At 40.3% G+C, this 19,862-nt stretch overlaps 1 long non-coding RNA gene across 1 annotated transcript in view; it reads right to left on the bottom strand.

The window, feature by feature from the left end:
- LOC117803784 overlaps positions 1-19,862 on the bottom strand; it is an 86,144-nt gene that overhangs the window by 65,462 nt on the left and 820 nt on the right. The window contains exon 2 of the long non-coding RNA XR_004627869.1: positions 951-1,070. This is a non-coding gene — a long non-coding RNA (uncharacterized LOC117803784). The remainder of the gene's footprint in view (positions 1-950; positions 1,071-19,862) is intronic.

Raw genomic sequence — 19,862 nt, 5'->3', positions numbered from 1 at the left:
TTCCTAAGGGCAAGGAATACATGTTACTCAGCTTTCTATCCCCAGTGTCTAATCTCGTGTTTGTCACATAGTAAGCGTTCATTAAAAACTTTCCCTGGGGGCACCTGGGTAGCTCAGTCTGTGCATCTGCCTTCAGCTCAGATCATGATCTCAGGGTCCTGGGATGGAGCCCTGAGTCCGGCTCCCTGCTCAGCGGGGAATCTGCTTCTTCCTCTGCCTCTGCCTCTCACTCCTGCTCTCTCTTTCTCAAATAAATAAAATCTTAAAAAAATTATTTTTCTCTGAATGAATAAATGAATCTGCGACTCAATTACTGCATCTGTAAAATGGAAAACCTGGTCTTGCAAGACGGGTGTGAGGCATAGAGTTATCAGTGCACACTGTTTAGCATAGGCCCAGCTATTACAGACTTTCATTAAATAATAACTTACGTGCTATCATCATTATTAGTCATGCAATCAGCCTCAAAGTAGTCCCACTCAAGCCAAGCTGGAAGACTAGAATTGCACATCCCAGAGAGCTGCCATCATATCGGGATAGACTTTTCCCTCTCTAGTCTGCCTCTACAGTTCAGTGTCAGTTGGGTTCCCATACGGGGACTTCTTGGCCTAGGAGGGGAAACACACAAGGTGATTCCTTCCACATTCGCTTAGGGTCACCTGTTCTTTGAAAATAAGGCAAATAAATCAAATGGGTGGGGAAAATGCTAGGTGTTTGGGAAGAGGCGATAACATCATTGGCTGCAGAAAGTGGGGGTGAGGGGCAAAGGTACAGAGCAAATAGGAAAAGTGGGAAAGGTGTTCCACGGTGTTCATCTGCTTTGCAGCATGGTGCAGAACCAGGATGTCAGCTCCATCCCCTACTTCGCCCTTAGGAAGTTCTATGAGATGGGATTTTTATTATCCCATTTTTCACTTGAGAACACTGAAGGGAATGGTTAGATAGCTTACCTGGGCTGGGGTTCAACGGCTGTTGAGCAACAGCACTGAGCCCTGGGATTCACTCCAGATTCTTCCTGAGTGGGAGCCTACACGCATTCTTCCCAGCTTGCGGTCTTCCCCAAGGTGGTCCTGGCATAAGGAAAGCAAGAAAGATCTGAGACGAGGTAGCCTAATTTGCAAGCCCTCCTACAGGAGATGGGACAACTGGGGCTCACCCCCAGCGTAGGGCCTGGCCCATGGTAGGCTCTCGGCAAATATCAAATGGAGCCAATAAGAACTGAGTTCAGGTGAGCTCTTGCCAGACCATGGTAGTAGGGCAGGAAGTACCATTTGATCATTCTCAAACGCCCTTTATTTGCTTCTTCCTCAGGGATCTTGAATCAGGAACCCAGAGAGAAATGTAATTATATATTTTGCTCAGAAACCGTTACTTTTCATTCTTTTGATTGACTGATTGATTTGAGAGAAAGTGGGGGGAGGGGCAGAGGGAGAGGGACAGAGAGAATCTCAGGCAGATCTCCCACTGAGCACAGAGCCCCACCCATGTGTCTTGATCTCACTACCCATTAGATTATGGCCTGAGCCAAAACCAAGAGTTGGACTCTTAACCAACTGAGCCATGCAGGTGCCCCTGATTTTATTTATTTTAAATAGGAGAGATAAGAGTGCCCATGAGATGCCTATAAAAATAGAATTGGCCTAGATAGCATATATATATATATACACAATTTATGTTTAATAAACTTTTCTTTCATTCCAAAACATTTTACTTTTTTATTTTTATTTTTTTTAAAGATTTTATTTGACAGAGAGAGACACAGTGAGAGAGGGAACACAAGCAGGGTGAGCGGGAGAGGGAGAAGCAGGCTTCCCACTGAGCAGGGAGCCTGATGTAGGGCTCAATCCCAGGAACCTAGGATCATGACCTGAGCTGAAGGCAGACACTTAATGACTGAGCCACCCAGGCACCCCATAATATATAAGAATAGAATTTTTTAAATCATAGTGTATATATTATAGTATGAGTACTATTTCATGAAACCTTTTTTGTGGGGGGAGGGGCAGAGAGAGAATCTCAAGCAGGCTCCACTTCCAGCGCAGAGCCCAATGCGGGCTTGATCCCACAACCCTGAGATCATGACCCAAGCCGAAACCAAGAGTTTGATGCTTAACCTATCGAGCCACCCAGGCGCCCTGAAACTTCTGCTTTAGATATATATGTAAATGTGTGTGTATTTAGGTTAAAATGTAAAATATATTTTTTTACTGTGGATTGGAGAGGAAAAAAAGTCTGAGAAACACTGCTCTAAACATTCTTGTACACAAAATTCTAGGGAATAACACCAGAAAATGAATTACACAGATGGAACATTTCATACATAAGACTGAAACAAGAAAAAAAAAACATAACTAAGAGACATTAAGAAAATAAACAAGCATAAAAAATTCCCTTAAGAGTGAGTACAGGGGCGCCTGGGTAGCGCAGTCGTTAAGTGTCTGCCTTCGGCTCAGGGAGTGATCCCGGCGTCCCAGGATCGAGTCCCACATCAGGCTCCTCCGCTATGAGCCTGCTTCTTCCTCTCCCACTCCCCTGCTGTGTTCCCTCTCTCACTGGCTGTCTATCTCTGTCACATAAATAAATAAAATCTTTAAAAAAAAAAAAAAAAGAGTGAGTACAAAGAGGTCAGAAAGTTACTGCTTTTCCCCAAATCAGTTTTGATTTTAGTTTCTTTGTTGGGACCGCAAGGCATTCAGATTCAAAGTTCTCAGAGTACAAGATACGGAAAGGGGGAGGAGTGTTGGGTGGGAGCAAGGGTTTCATCTTTGCAAACTAATTCTGTTCAAAGTTTCCAAAAATTATATCTCTGAATGGTAATCAATAACAAAAAAATATGCTTTTCAGGAGGGTATATTATGATTCATTTGGCTCTACAGCTACTGACTTTTTCATCAACAGGGCTGCTATTGCACTAACTTCATGTCATGCCAAGTGTCTGAAGATTTCTGAAGGATTTGAATTTATGCTTGAGTCAGATTCCTCAATTTTTAAACACCTCCCTTCCATGTATATTGCTACTTCATCTGTCCAGGGGAGATGTGGAATCTAGATGCACCAGGATGTCTCAGAGAAATCCTGATTTCAAATTTTGAATTGCATTGGCCCATTGTGTGGCCTACAAAAAGCCTAGGGCTCAAATCCCGGGTCCTACTAATTACTGCATGAGCCTGAAAAGGGATTCTTCCTTAGTATTCTTTTTCAAGAATGATATATAAAAGTTCTATATTAAATGATGCTAAGATTATATTAGGAGCCTCTCTTTGTATGAGTGATATGCTTGGCTAAGCTCTCTGGATAGGATTTCAAATCCTATCAGTAACCTATAACATAGAATTTATTGTACCCACTTAACAGTTGAATAAATTTTAAGCTCAGAAAGCTTAAGAATGCTCAACATCAAAAAAAAAAAAAAAAAAAAGAACGCTCAACATCACCCAGAAGGATAGTGGTGACGGTAAATCGGAACCCATGTCTGATAGAGCATGGGCCTAGTCTTCTGTGTGTCCCCGGGACCTAACATAGTGCAGATGCTTCCTGAGGAAATGACTGATGGAAGAGCAAAGGCTTAGCAAAGATTTGGGGGCAGTTTTAAGGATAAGTAAGAAAATATTACTGGTCTACCTGTCATTCATTGACATAAAGTACTGTGTTAAAGGCTTTACATGTATTCTATACACAGCGCATGTAAAGGAATTAACATGAGGCCTGGCATACAGTAAAGACATCAGTGTCACTAACATCATTATAGATCACTGTAATGGTAGCTATCACCACTATAGCCAAAGAGCTTCTAATGTTATGACCTCTTCAACCTACACACTTGGTGCTTTTCTCTGAGCTGTACTGACCAGGTCAACTGAGGGTCAGCCCTTTCAGCAGAGAACCAGCCCCTAACCTGATGTTTCCCTCCACCTCTTTCTCACACAGGCGCAATTACAACAGGCTGTGTTGGCCAATTCCCCCTTCTCCTTTTTTTCAAGTATGCATGCTGCTGAAGCAAGCACGGTGTTGGCCAATCCCTAAATTACATAAGGAGCCCCCGTGAGCTTTTTGGTGGGAGGGAGGAAAGGGGTTGTGGTCTGGTGCTGGTACCTAGTTTGCATAACGTGCTCTGTGCTTTCAGGTTGAATTGAGAAAGAAGCCATGTGGTCTCGTGGCAGCAGCTGGGAGGAAAGAGTGGTGACTCAGCAGCACTGTGCGCGCGCGGAACAGTGCAGGACAGCTCAGAGGAGCTGCAGAGATCAGCCTGCTTCCAGCCACGAGGGAGCGGCGTGCTCGGAGCAAAATCTGCCCCACAGGCAGCCCTGGGAGGCAGGAAAGAAAGGAAGTGAGCCACCTGCGGAGGGACCTGGTCAGGCTGGGTCAGTGGGCTTGAGGACAGTGTGAAGGTCTGGGGCACTGAACTATTTGGTATCATCTTAGTAGTCGAAGATTTTTGTGACTTGAGCCAACTCATCTTCAAGTGGGGAAGTACCAGGGATTGCCCATGGGTCTACGTAAGGTCTTGAGCTCACAGCCTTGAAATTAAACTTCTAGATGGTAACCGGAATCCTCATGAAGCACATGCCACGAGCAGGAATATTATGCATATTTTTAGAAATAGAGCCCTTTATCACAATCATAGGTCTTCCACCTAGCGGCCCAACTACCAAACTTGGTATCCATATATTTTGAAACAGGACTCATATAAATATGGAGTCACTATTACCTCTGATGACTTGAAATACTTTCAACAAAAATTCCTATGAGAGAAATCTTACAGTTTATTCCTTCATTTGTTTATTCATTCATTCAATCAATCTCCAATTTATCATTCTTTTGAGAAATTATTTATATTCTTTGAGGTACAGCTGTTGATGACTTGAGTAGAAAGTCAGAACACAACTAGTGTTTGAGTCCCATTTTCACTAGGATTTAATTGTGAGATCTTGGGAAAGTTGGTAAAATGTGGGTAAAACTTCTTTGCCTGTATTCTAAGAAACCTAAAAAAACTCACCTAAGATAATGTATGGAAAGTATGTAAGTGGTAAGTGGTAGAGTACTATAGGAAATTACTGCGTTTTACCTACTGAAGACACCAAGACACAGAGTGAACAAAGAATTTGCCCAAAGTCATAATTAACCAGTAAGGGAGGGCCAAAGATGAGATATAAATTCAGGCGACTGGACACATTACTGGACACATTTGCTTCAGCAAAACAATTACTTTTTTGCAGTCAGGATGTGTGTGACTGCAAGAAACATCAGTCCACTGACATACGAAGGGTTCCTGCGAGTATATGCAGATCTTGCAGGATCCAAGAATGGACAACAAAGTGTTGGTGGGCTTCATTCAAATTGGCCAGAGAACTGGGAAGCCCTCGGGAACAGGGTCGCTCTTCCCTGTGTGTGTCTCTCTCTCTGATTCTGAGCCAGCTCAGCCTTTCCTCCATCTTGCCTGCCTTCCTCCACTCCTCCATCCTGTGAAAGACACAACACAACTGCTCATCCCCTACCTACACCATGACCACTAAGCTCCAGCACCCTCCCACAACTGGCAATCCACACTGAAATTCTTCAGGGATGAGGGAATTAGCCTGAGGCACGGGAGTTATTTCTGAGCGAGTGATTGGTTCTTCCTGGGTCAGGTGTGTGCTCACCCCTGGTCCAATCAGCTGTGGGCTTCGCCACCCCCACCATCACCACCACCCATCTCTAGAAGTCACATTATCTCACATTATCTTGTGCAGCTTCCAGAGAGCTGTGGGTGGCAAGGGTGCTAAATTGCCAGGCTGGATGTTATCACATAAAGAGAGGAACTATTTATAGGTAGAGTGTACTTGGAATGATTTTATGATGTATTTCAGTTAGGAAATTGAAGACCCAAATTTCCTGGTCAAAAAAATCAATCCAAGTTAATAAATATTGTGTTGGGCTCTGAAGATAGACAAAAATGTCTTCAAGATATGTCCACAAATAACCATAATATAAGACAGTCTATGACAGTTTCTTAAAAGCTGTCTTACAAAATCATATGGAAACATAAAAAAGGATTATATCTCCTGGGGGAGCAGAATGGTTTCACTGAGTAAGTGCAATTTGAGATATGTCTTGAAGAATCATTTAGCGTTTACAGAGAGGTGGGAGATCAGGACGACACACTGAAGTAGTGGGAAAAGAATGAGCCAAAAAATGGGAGTGAAGTTAACTTGTGGCTCTGAAAGGGCAAAAACTACAGTGTGGCTGGAGAGCAGGGTGCTGGAGGAGGAAAAGAAACCACCGGGAACTGACTGCCTTGGCCATATGCTGGACGTTTCCAGGCACTCCCTCATTCAATCCTTTCAGCAATCCTGAGACTGCACCTGTTGTCCCTATTTCACCAAGTGCACAAAGGCTGAAGCCATTCCCTCCATTGTATTGTACGAGGACGAGGTGCAGAAGGTGGCAGAGGGCAGATGGAGAGAGGGCTGCCTGCTATGTAACAAGTCCACACTTGGCATGCCTGGCTGGCTCAGTCAGTAGAGTGTGAGACTTTTGATCAGGGGGTTGTGAGTTTGAGCCCCTCGCTGGGTGTGGTGATTACTTAAAAAAAAAATCTTAAAAAACCAAAAGACAAAAACAAAAAACAAAAACAAAAAAACCCAAGTCCACACTTGATTCAGAAGCCACTGGGCAGGAAGTCATGCAAGAATTTTGAGCAAAGTACAGAGACCAGACTGTCAGGAGTAACACATTACAGAAAAGTGTTCCTAACCCCCAAACTTGAAAACTCATCCTTGTCGGACCTCAAAATGTCCCATCTGTCTGTCTGCCAGTCCCTGATGCTCCCCCTTTCTCCATTCCCTAATGTGGGGGGATGCCATACTAACAGAATAGTCTCTTTGGGGAGTCACCTGATACAATAAAAAAGAAGACAGTAAAACAAAACAAATTAAAAAAAAAGAATTCTGAGCAAAGAATGGCATGATCAGATCTGAATTATAGAAAAATAACGCCGGTGGTAATGTAAGGATTAAATAGAGTATTTTTCTCTCTCTTTTATTCATTTCATTAAAAATATATATTGAAGGGGCTCCTGGGTGGCTCAGTCGGTTAAGCATCTGACTCTTGGTTTTGGCTCAGGTCGTGATCTCAGGGTCATGAGATCAAGCCCTGTGTCAGACCCTGCAAGTCTGCTTGAGATTTTCTCTCTCCCTCTTCCCCCACCTTCCCCTTGTGTGTACTCTCTCTGTCTCTGTCCCTCTCTTTTTAAAATATATATGTATATGTAACTTACTGTAGGCCAAGACCTTTTACTAGGCTTTAGGAAAAACCATTATACATGCCAGACACAGTCCCAAATCTCATGAAGTTTACAGTCTCTCTTTGTATGTATGCATATACTACAGAACCTTATATATACTTTTCTCTATTTAATGATACACACACATACATATATATGACAAGAGTAAACTTCTACATTTTAATTATCTTTGAGCTCACAAAAATAGTAAGATGGCATTCTTCTTTTAAAAATTATCTATATATTCTAGATATTAATCCCTTATCAGGTACATAATTGGCAAAGATTTTCTTCCATTCTGTGAGTTGCCATTTTGTTCTTTTAATGGTGCCTTTGGTGCACAAAAGAATTTAATTTTCATAAAGTCAAATAAGTCTTTTTTTTTTTTTTTTTTACTATTTTGCCTGTGCTCTGGTGTCATATCCAAGAAATCACTGCCAAATCCAATGTTCTGAAGATATTCCCCTATTTCTTTGGTAAGAGTTTTATAGTTTTAGGTCTTATATTTAGGTCTTTGATCCATTTGAGTTAATTTTTGTCTATGATGTAAAGTAAGGGTCCATCTTCATTCTTTTGCATGTGGATATACATTTTCCCAGTACCATTTGTTGAAAAGACTATTTTTTCCTCACTGCATGGTCTTGGCACCCTTTTAAAAATCATTTGAAAATCATATAATTGAGGGTTTATTTCTGGGCTATTTTCTTTCATTGATCTATATGTCTGTCCTATGCCAATACCACACAGTTTTGATTACTATGGCTTTGTAGTAAGTTTTGAAATCAGGAGGTGTAAGTCCTCCAAATTTGTTCTTTTTCAAGGTTGTTCTGGCTATTTGGGGTCCCTTGAGATTCCATAGGAATTTTAGGAATTCTATTTTTTATTTCTGCAAAAAAAAAAAAAGCCACTGAGATTTCGATAGCAATTACATTTGAATCTGTAAATTACTTCAGGTAGTATTTATATAGCATTTTGAATACACAAAATGGCACTGAATTGTATAATTTAAAATGGTTAATTGTATGGTATGTGAATTTCAGGTCCATTAAAAGAAAAAAAAAGATTGGGCAATTATACCTGAAAAACAAATATGGGGGTGACAAGAGGCAGCTGGAAGGCAAGGAGGAACTCTGGGATTAAAGAACTCTAATGCAGAATACTTTGGGATAGGTGAAGGTCTCTGGAGTTGAGCAGTAAAAATGCTGGGAGGCTAAGGTGCTCCAAAGGTACTACAAAGACAACTTCTTCACACGGAGATCCAAGACTGCAGTTTCAGAGGATACATGTGAGGCTGCGAATGGTGGTTTTCACTGGAGTGCAGTGGAGATAGATGGGATTATAGAGGAATTTTACTATTACAGTACTTTTTTTTAAAGAGAAAGAATAATGAAAATTGTCTTAAAGCTGTAATATAGGAACTTTAATTTAGAAAAAAGAAGATAATGTACTAGATGCCTTTTTTTTTTTTAATTATCATGGGAGTGGCAGGAAGATGTTACATGATACAGGCATGGGTAGGGAGTGGGCACGTCAGCTGGTTTAATCTCTTATTTATTTTCAGAGCAATGTTCTGGCAATAGTACTGAGGAGCTGGGAAAAGGCCAACTCTGCTCCCGGACCCTGACGCATATGAAGTTTGGTAGAGCAAACACCCCTCAATTCAAAACTGAGGCAGGGGAAGCTATGTTCTTATAGGATAACCAGGTTTCAATTAAGGCAAGCAATGGGAGACAGTCTAGAGATGTGGAAGGGCTTGTTCACCATGAAATGGCAGTCCAAGAGAGGCAGCAGAAGGATATGAGAAAGAAGGGAACAGCAGGGGAATGAATGTAGGAAGGCACAGGGCAGTTTGGGGTCCAATGTACAGGATAAGATTGATGACTGAAGGCATTTACCTTTTAGGCACTTACATAGTATGCACATAGGGTGGTCTGGTGAGGAATAGCAGCCATAAAGGCCCAGAGAGGCCTGTGATGTCAAGTTTAGTAACAATGGAACAGGCCTCCTGGGATCTGAACAAGATGTTGGACTTGAGCTGGGACACTGGATGCTAGAATCTGGATAGACAATAAAATAACAGCACAAGGTCACAGAAGTAGACAAAAAGTAGATTACTTGAGGGCCCTTGTGCAAACCAACCAGACTAAAGCCGAAGGTTTAGGTTGGGATTAGAATGCTATCTCCCAAGGGTGGGGCTGAGTTCTAGAGAGATTTATAAGCCACCAGAGGAGTCAAGACATGATTTATAAGAAACAGAAGTTCATTATAGGTTTTCGCCAGTGGAGGGACAGATGAAAGCAGCACTTAAGGGAGATTAGTGTGAGAAATATCCATGCAAAGTGAACAAGGGCTGGAAAAATTGTACTTGCCACAGACTTTTCTATCTAAACATGACGTGGTATAGGATTAGACAAGGAAGGAGAAGATAATTTCAAAATTAAAACCAGCAGCACTTGTTTTATATATGGATGAGGTGATGAAAAGAAGGGATTAAAATTTTTCAATACTTTGAACCTGGCTGATTAGGAGAAAAAAGGAATAGGATCAGTTGATGGAGAAGGAGTAGACAGTGATGACTTTAGTTTGGGACCTAGATTTGTTTGAATCTTACAGCTAAATGAGACTTTTACATCTGGCCATGTGGAACAACTACCACATTTTATAGATGAAGAAATCTTGAGTTTGAGATGACACAGGACGTCCTAGAAAAGATGTCCTAGGGGCTCCTGGCTGGTTCAGTTGGTACAGCAGGCAACTCTTGATCTCAGAGTCATGAGTTCGAGCCCCACGTTGGGTGTAGAGATGACTTAAATAAAACTTAAAAAACAACAACAACACGAAGATGTCCTAAAGGCAGTTGGCCATTTCAAGCTGCACTTTAGTGACAGAACAAAGCTAGTGATATCAATTTTTGAGTCACATGAATAGTATTGTCAAACAATTCTGTAAGAATGGATAATTATCCAAGAGAGAGGAAATCGAGTGAGAAGACAGACGACATAGAAGATAGCAGAGAATTGAATCAAGAGGTAGAAAAGAAATAGGAATTTGGGCTTTGCTATTGGATAGCTCTAGGAACTTGACAATTTATTGACCTCCTCTGGGTCTTAGGCTGCAGTCTTATCAACGCTTGGGAGGTAGGGGGGAGGGTCTTCTTCCAAGCTCACTCTGTGGCCTCTGGTCTCTGCTGGCTGTTGGCTGGAGTCATCAGTATGTTACTCTGTGGGCCTCTCTGTAAGGGCACTCACGACATGGCAGCTGGCTTCTCTTTGGGTGAGTGATTGAGGGAAAGGTGCTTAAGATGAAGCCCCAGTCTTCTTATAACCTAATCTCAGAAGTACCATCTCCCTTTTGCCAAATTCTGTTCATTAGAAACAAGTCAGTAAGTACAGCCCACATTTGAGGGGAAGGGATTACACAAGGGTATGAACATTTTAACAGGTAACACTTATATTCATAGACGCTCATACTCATTTCTTTATTTTTGTAGCTAGTTCACCTAAAATGGGCAAGTCAATAAATATTGCATCCACTGAGCTGGGGACAGACAAAACTGGGGCACAAAGAAGGCGAAAACCAATTTTACCCAGAGGGAAAAGTCATAGAAATTTCCAGAGAGGAAAATTATGCTTGCACTGATTCCTAATTAAAGAACAAAGAGTACTTTATCAGGAGACAAGACGGTCAAGTTAAAAGCTTAATGATTAGGGGTGCCTGGGTGGCTCAGTCGGTTAAACATCCAACTCTTGATTTTGGCACAGGTCGTGAACTCAGGGTCCTGGGAATCGAACCCCACATCGGGCTCCCTGCTCAGGGGGATGTCTGTTTCTCTCCCTCTCCCTTTGCCCCTCTCCCCAACACCCCCACCCCCCAGGGCCTTGTTCTCTCCCTTCCTCTCTAAAATAATAAATAAACCTTTAAAAAAAAAGCTTAATGATTATAATTTGGACTGTAGAAGTTTTTTTTTTTTAAGTATTTATTTATTTGAGAGAGAGAGAGAGAGGGCGCATGTTAGCAGGATAAGGGGCAGAGAGAGAGGGAGAGAGAATCTTAAGCAGACTCCCTGCTGAGCCTGAAGCCCGCCATGGGGCTCAATCCCACAACTCTGAGATCACAATGCAAGCCAAAATCAAGAGTCCGATGCTCAACCAACTGAGCCACCGAGGCGCCCCTGGACTATGGAGTTCTTATGTACTGATTTTATTTTATTATTTTTTTTTAAAGATTTTATTTATTTATTTGACAGAGATAGAGACAGCCAGCGAGAGAGGGAACACAAGCAGGGGGAGTGGGAGAGGAAGAAGCAGGCTCATAGCAGAGGAGCCTGATGTGGGGCTCGATCCCACAACGCTGGGATCACGCCCTGAGCCGAAGGCAGATGCTTAACCGCTGTGCCACCCAGGGGTTATGTACTGATTTTAAAGTTGAAAATATGACAAGCATGAAGAAAATATTTCATAGTTTGAAAAATCTCCAATCCTATTAAGATGTGAAATATTGATTCATAGAATTTCCTCATGATTTCAAATATATCTTTACAAATCCTAATAGTTCAACTTAGTCTACCAGATCTTAATAGCCATTTTAATAAATCAGCACTCCTAAGTTTCATCTGTTTTCTAACAATATTTTTATGAGTACACTAACTAAAAACTTGCATGAGATTGTTCAGAAATTTAAGATTACAATTCAGATGTACCTAGGAAAAACATATAGGCTGTTCTCCTATTTCAAGGCTATTAGTCTATTACAATAAAGCTGATATTCTAGTTATGTTTTTCATTGTTAATTTTATTAATTCTGTGAGCTTTGTATGCCTCCATACTTGACCCACATTCTAGCACCTCTTGCTTTCTTCACCTACAGATTTAGTATTCCAGATGCTGGTTTAAGAGTATGGCTGGACTTGAACTAAGCTAGTCAGGCAATTTCCCAAAGTGGCACACATGAACATTAAGTGGGTTTTCCCAAGGCTTCTCTCCTCAGAATGAGGCCTGTCACTGTAGAATTGGTTGCGCTATGTTCTTCCCCACAAGTCTGCATTAATCTCTGGGGCTGTCTGATCACCCAGGTTTTGGCCCAATCTGATCTGTCTCCCCCAGATCCAAGCAACTAGAGGGCAGATGAAGCATTGATGGGAGGCTCTAAGCAATGCCAGCTCATCGTTTTGGAATAATACTGATCTTGCTTTTCTGACCATTGTTCTCTAACAACTAAAAGGTTTAGTTCATCATTTTACAGTGGTATTAGTAAGTCAGTGTTGGATCCCAGTGCTCGAAAGTCATGTAACTCCGCTGGCAGAGCGTCCTTACAGTGTGCCTGGGAAGCAGGAGGCATGCCACAACACACACCCTCTGCATTAAATCCTCTCCCACTCGAGGGCTGCTGCTGGCAGCTGGGTATTTGATTCAGGAGTCAATATGCTGTTAAGAACCATTGTTTTTGTGTACAAAGAACAATGACTGGCTTTTTTTTTTTTTAAGCATTCTTGATGTTGTATTAGTATAGTGTCCCTCATTTTCTATTCATTCACTTTCTTTGAATAGCAAACACTCTTTTCTTGGTAACTAGGTACACAAATATAATATGAAACACCCCAGTTTTTGTTTGACTTTCCCACTTTCATGACTACAACTTGAAATTTATTTTAAAAATACTATTCTTCCTCTCAAATTAGACACAGGCATTCTCTTCTCTCTCTCTTTTTTTTTTTTTTCTATTGTAGGCTATTGATTTCCTTGAGAAGAGGAGGAATCAATAAAACAGCCAATCGCAGATAAAAAGCATCCTAACTTTAGTACAAGCAAGAATGATAAAGAAAGGGGCGCCTGGGTGGCACAGCGGTTGAGCCTCTGCCTTCGGCTCAGGGCGTGATCCCGGCGTTATGGGATCGAGCCCCGCATCAGGCTCTTCAGCTATGAGCCTGCTTCTTCCTCTCCCACTCCCCCTGCTTGTGTTCCTTCTCTCTCTGGCTGTCTCTATCTCTGTCGAATAAATAAATAAAATCTTTAAAAAAAAAGAATGATAAAGAAAACTTCTTTATGTGTTAATATACAATCGTCATATTTAAAGTTAAAATAATGTCAAATTCTGTTTTAAAAAAAAGTATATAATGAATAGCAATGAGTATGTTTCACCTCTACATTGTGGTCAAGGAAGGAAAGTGTTTAAGAGGTTCCTTTGGTCCAACATCCTACCAGGGCAGAAATCTCTGCACCTCTGAGCAAACCCAGTGGCGAGATAGCTTTCTGCTCTGTGAGACATCCCATGGTATTGTCCGTTATTACATTGTCAGGAAGCAACCAGAGGTCTATGTGTAAGGCACTGTGTTGAGTGTTCTGCGAGATTTTAAAATAGAATAAAAATTCTTACCCTAAAGAAGCTTAATATTTTGTTCACGAAGTTCAGACAATAGTAACATAAGACAAAGAAGTAAAAGGGGCATAGAAAGGCCCAAACCAAACCTCATGGAAACTCAGGGCAAGGGATAAGATGCACATCTAGGCAAGGGAACCCACTGGTCCTAGCTCTGCCATCTGGACTGACATCGTAGTTTCTCTCATCCATCTACAGAGCCTGACATATTCTATAGATGTGTTCAAAGAGGCAATATGGCTGAGGGGCTTGAAGGTGGCTCTTGGGCATTAGACATCTTTGGATATGAATCTGGACCTTCTCTTTTCAGTGGGTGACCCTGAGCAAGCTGCTTAACCTCATTGTACTTTTCTTTTTTCCGTTGTACAATGGGCATAGTAAGACCTACATGACAGGCTTATAGAAAAATGATTAAATAACTAATACAAAGGGCTTTAGCATAGTACTTGGCACTTGGTGTGTAAAAAAAAAAAATGGTAGCTTTTGTTTGTACTTTTTTTTAATTTTCCCTCTGTCTTTTCCTGCCAACCTCTAACATTTTTATCATTCCTAGTAATATGTTGTTTTCTAGACTCCTCACCTTTATGGCTATCTTCCTCCAAGCTGTGTGTTTTTCACTCTCCTGTACAATGCACTACTTAGAACTTTACAACAAGAAACTTTGCAAGTTGTTGTTTGCAAACCCAAAAGAGAAAAGCTGTAGTTGGGGTTTAAGCAAAATAGTAAACTAAACTGCTACCTCCCTTCTGACCTGTACTTTTATTACTGCAGCCCCAAATTATTGCGTTCAGATTTTTTGTTTTTGTTTTTAGCAAGTCCATGCCTTTGCTGGTTCATGGCAAGCTTGTGGGCAACTACCTTCTCTAGGAGCCGCTTAGATAGAGTACAATCAGGCTTCTCTTGTCTTGTACTTGTGCAGTTGATTTTTTGAACTAAATGAAGGTCTTTTCTTTTTATCTTGTGTAGGCCTGGATTCTTGGTTTTAAGTGACAAAAAGCTAAGCTATTAAGTTAGACAAGAAAGATGGAATTTCTCTGTTTGATATAACTGAAGAGCAAGAAAAATGGGACAACTGGAATGCTGACTCTCCCTTCTTCATGACGTGACTTGGCTTCATTTTCTCACATAGATTTCTCCTAGGACCATGGTACTGGCAACTCCAGGCTCATATGGTCATAACTTGAGCCATAGAAGAAATGATTCCCTCGTCCATTCCTCCTTCCTCTAACCAAGGAAAAAATGGTCTGAATCCAACATGCATCAATGATTATTAAGCTGTCCCTGCCCCCAAAATAGGATTTGAAGCTATTAATTCTTGGACCAGTTCCTGTGGCTTAGGAGGCCAGGGTGAAAAAGATGGCAGTTACCAGAAGATCTCAAGGTATGGCAGGGGAGAAGTACTTCCAAAGGAATAAGGAATACATTTATTTATTTATTTATTTTAAGAAATGGAGGTGGCTTAGAATTAAGTGATTTAGCCAAGTAGAGCCAAGACTAACTGAAGGTTTTTAAACTGTTGTATAATAGATGATTGAACGGCAAAAAAGATCAATTATTTTTGTGAAAGCAAGTCATTTATATTTCTTCTCCCTACATTGGGAAAGAATTAATCTTTTATTGTATTTTTTGCACGGATTCCTCTCCTTCCAGTTAAAATTAGATAAAGCAAATTTAGATTGATATAAATGTTTACAAGAGAATTTGCAAAACTTCAAATTAAATGACAAAGTAATTTAAAAATTCTTGTTAAATACAATGTAGCCCACAGTTACTGTCAACAATCATGTAGGTGCTCATGTGATAGTACCTTGGCTAGGTTATTTATTAAAGAAAATAAAGCAAACCATAATTCAAACCAGACAACAGATTTCAGAGCTCCTGTTCTTCTATGCCCATAACCACAAAGTTTAGGAATATCTGCCAAGCAACTGTTTTGAGACAGAGAAATACAAGCTTATCTGACTATATATTACCTAACCAATAAAACACTTGTTATCAGACAATGCCTGGCAGCAAAGTGACAATGAAATTAACTTTCCAAGGATTTCCTCACTTCCAAGGATTAGATGAAGATATAAAAGAGCAAACTCATGGATCAGGTCCATTGATTATTCTAGTCACGTATGTTACATTTAATTTGTAAAACTGGATTATTGCTTTGGCTGCTTACATAGGTTTCTGAAGCAGTCCTCTTAAATTAACAGTAACTTGTTACTTCTTTTATTTGTAATAAAAGACATCAGTGTATTGTTCATGACCTGCTTATCACAGAAACCATCCAAGTCACTTGAGAGAGGTAAAATGCTGACCCATATCTAATGACATACACAGCTACTGAAATGAAAATAGGAAAAAAACCCTGCTTTTTCCTTACACCAGGGTTTGAATCTGGGCTCTATCACCCTTTGCTTGCCAGGCATACCCTTCTATAGGTTAAATTACCCTGTGGACAAAGATGGGTGATGGACATGAACAACTTCAAATCAGTGCTAGGATGCAGGGCCACAGAACCCTACTGACATGGTACCTAAATTTTGTGAGAAAAAAATTAAACATGACAATAAAAAAATTTTTAACAACAGATATTTAGCAGATAAAGGACAGCACTTTCTATTTCATTCAAGGAGAGAATGGTTGATAACCTGTATTCTGTACTCTGCAAAGTAATTTGAAAACACTTTTATCCATTTTCACTAGTTCATAAAAGCCATAGCACCAGGTTCTTGTGAAGCAGGTTAGCTTTTTAGAAGATTATGAGTTCACCAAAAGATATGGTAAACAATTGAAATATCATGTTTTAAAATGTGAATGTTTGGAGCAACCCTCTTGGGTCCCCTCCCTCTTTGGGAGCTTTGTACTATCACCTTACTATTGCTCAATAAACTTTGCTGCCCATGGGCAGAAAAAAAAAGTGAATGTTGGGACACCTGGTGACTCAGTTGGAACAGCATGTGCCTCTGGATCTTGGGGTTGTGAGTTTAAGCCTCATGTGGGGTGCAGAAATTACTTAAACTTTTTTAAAAATGTGAATGTTTTAACTATTCAAAACCTATATGTTTTGACTGTGAAAATTTGAACTGTGGAAATATGGCTAAAAATGATTAATCTGCCCTGTTTCTTCTCTGCATATCAGTTTGAAAATGTTATTTTTACAAAGTATTCTTTAAAATGCTTGCATTTCAGAGTATTACCATTTCCTATGAAACTTAACATTAAAACCTTTAAAGTCTCAGAAAAACATCTGAAACAAAAATCTATATATTTTAGTTTTCTATATAATAAAGAGTACTCTAAGAATGTACTTTAGCAATAAAACTGCTTGTTACGCTGTCTTTAAACACTCCGATTAAACTGGCATTTTTACTCTTGATTACAATTGGACTCCTTACATTTGCCACATTTATACATGTGATAACAAGATATTTCTATTTTAGGCTGGTGTTTTTAGGTGTACCTATTGTTTTTGAGTGACTTGTCTTTATCAGCAATCTAATTCATTCCAAATTTTATATCTATTGGCATAAAAGCAAATGAGTTTGAATCAATACACCAGGATGATCTAAGTGTGAATGGTAGTGTATCACTTTATCTTAGGGCTCTCTGTTTAATAATAATAATACTTTCCCTGGCAGTACCTGTGTTTTTATATATGAGTAACCTGACTTGGCAAAAAAAACAAAACCTCAAACCCCAAACACAATTAAATATGCTGTTCTCATTAGGAAGCTATCGTTCTATTAAAGTTACATGCTATGTTGGCTAGTCCACTGAAGTACAGTTTTTAAGGTTCATCAAATACAACACATTGTATTCATCAAATACAATACAATAGTGCTAGCTGCATTATTCTTTAATTTTGAATACAAACACAAATCATGAGGGCATACAGTTTGAATAATAGGTTGTGGAATAATTTCACGGTATAAATGATGTTGAATTAGGCTGAGGTCCAGTACCTTTCACTTGAAAGAGTGGTCAACATCCAATGACTTCACTTCAACTACTCCTCATTCAGATTTCGCTTCTGTGCCTCCCACTCCACTGAAATTACTCAGTTAAAAGTCACAGATAACTTCTTTTCAGGCCCTTATCATTCTCAATGGATCACTACAGTAGCTTTCCAAGTGTTCTCTCTGCTGTACACTCAGAGCCCTTTTTCTTCCCATCCTCACATTCTTCTTTTTCTAAAATTCAGAACACTCCCATGATCGAAACTTTTTTGGGACAAAAATCCAAACTTAACATGAGATCAGAATTTACCAATAATTTGCTATTTCCAGAATCTCCTTCCCATCCTGTGAGTGATGGGACATCTCCATCACTTGTTCCCTCTTGGAACACTCTCCTTGCAGTGGCTTGACATTGGTATGGCAAGTCTCCTTCTCTGGCTGGTCCTCTTGGTTTTCTCTGCCAGCTTCTCTTCTCTCTGGCATTTCTCAGGTTCCTTTGCTTATATCCCTTTTCCTGTAGACTTCAACATTTCCTTAATCATCATGTCTATAGGAGAGGCTCCCAAATTCATAGCCAAAAGGGCTCCAGATCTCCCTATTTCCAGGGGCCTTTGGACATTCTTTACATGGATATTATAGCAACAGATTCAACTATGCTCAAAGCAGGCTCATATACTACCCTCCAAACTGGGTCCTTCTATTTCTACCTGTGTTCATGATTCCAGAATTCTCCTCATTGATTAGCTTAATATACCCAAATTATTTGACACCTTCTTATCCCTCTTGACATTCAAGATTACCTTCTACTCTTTCTATGCCTTTTCCCTCCCACCCATTCTGAACCCCTTACTATTCTTAACTTTTTTAAGAGTCTCCTTTACTGTGTCTTCCAAACTTTATACCTATTTTCAAGCCAACTGATGCCAGAATAATGTTTTAAAAAAACTTTGAGTATATTGTGTCCCTACTTAAATGGTTCCAGAATAAAGTCCAAGCTCTGATCACTTTTTGATCTCACCCTAACCTACCTTTTCAATCTCACTAGCAACCAGGCCCCTATGTTGCAGCCAGAAAGCCCAGAGTTCTCTAAACTGGCCCATTTCTGTGCCTGCTCTCACTTGTTTCCCTTCCCTATAATATCTGCTCTCAAAATCACTTTTTCCCAATATCTAGAACATCTGCTCTCAAAATTAACACTGCCTTTCTCCAGCAGCCCTTCTCTCACTTACCCGCAATCATTTCCTCCCTCCCCTAGGTTCCATGCAGCATATTACTTATTTATCTGTAAACAATCTAGTTATTTTGTGTAGTTGTTTTATTTCTCCTGCTGGATTGTAAGCAAGATTTCAAGTAGTGTATTCATCTCTAGCCTCCTCCTTTCACCAGGGGGTCTAGTAAAGTGCTGTGTTTATAAATGTTCTGAATCAAATAATTTTTAAAGAATGAAAGGGAAAGTCAAGATATAGCAAAATGAAATATGCAAAAACGAAATTAGGAAGAGTCCACAGCTCCCGATTTTTACCTAATACTTTCCTCCAAAAGCCCACATTTCAGCGTTGCTACCTTTCCACCCAGGAAGGCTCATTCTCTTCCTTCCTAATTTATAATTTATTAATCAACCACAGTGCTGCTCACAAAGTAAACTGAAGGTGGAGAAGAACAAAAGAAAAAAAAAAGTCAGGGTCTTAATCTCATAGATCTTAACTTGGGAGGGATGTGTAAGTATGTATTTCATTTGTGTCATTGACTCTGAGTCGCAGAGTTAGCATGAGAGGACTCAGTTTCTGATCACTGGTACGAAGGCATTCTTAAAAAAATAAAAGTTATGTAGGTCGTACTAGGTTCCCCAGTTAAAAAAAAAAAAAGTTTGTGGGGCGCCTGTGTGGCTCAGTCATTAAGTGTCTGCTTTTGGTTCAGATCATGATCCCATGGTCCTGGGATGGGGCCCCCCATTGGGCTCCCTGCTCAGGGGGAAGCCTGCTTCTCCCTCCCACTCCCCGTTTGTGTTCCCTCTCGCTGTCTCTCTAATAAATAAATAAAATCTTTAAAAAATTTTTGTTATTAAGTAGTAAAATTAAAATGCGAAAACGAGGTGGAGGATTAGGGTAATGCGCGTTTGCAACATCAATAATCCCCTCTCCAACACTGGTCCTTCATTAATAAGGACTCGGTGTGACTGCACCAACCCTTTAAATGAGGACACAGAGGCCACATTCCTTAAAAAAAATTCCTAGTGCATCATATTGTAACATACGAGCACTGGGGATATTTTCACG

Source organism: Ailuropoda melanoleuca, chromosome 9, assembly GCF_002007445.2.
Source record: "Ailuropoda melanoleuca isolate Jingjing chromosome 9, ASM200744v2, whole genome shotgun sequence".
NCBI lineage: Eukaryota > Metazoa > Chordata > Mammalia > Carnivora > Ursidae > Ailuropoda > Ailuropoda melanoleuca.
The sequence above is the reverse complement of the archived record's forward strand: the minus strand, read 5'-3'. Positions and strand labels throughout refer to the sequence as shown.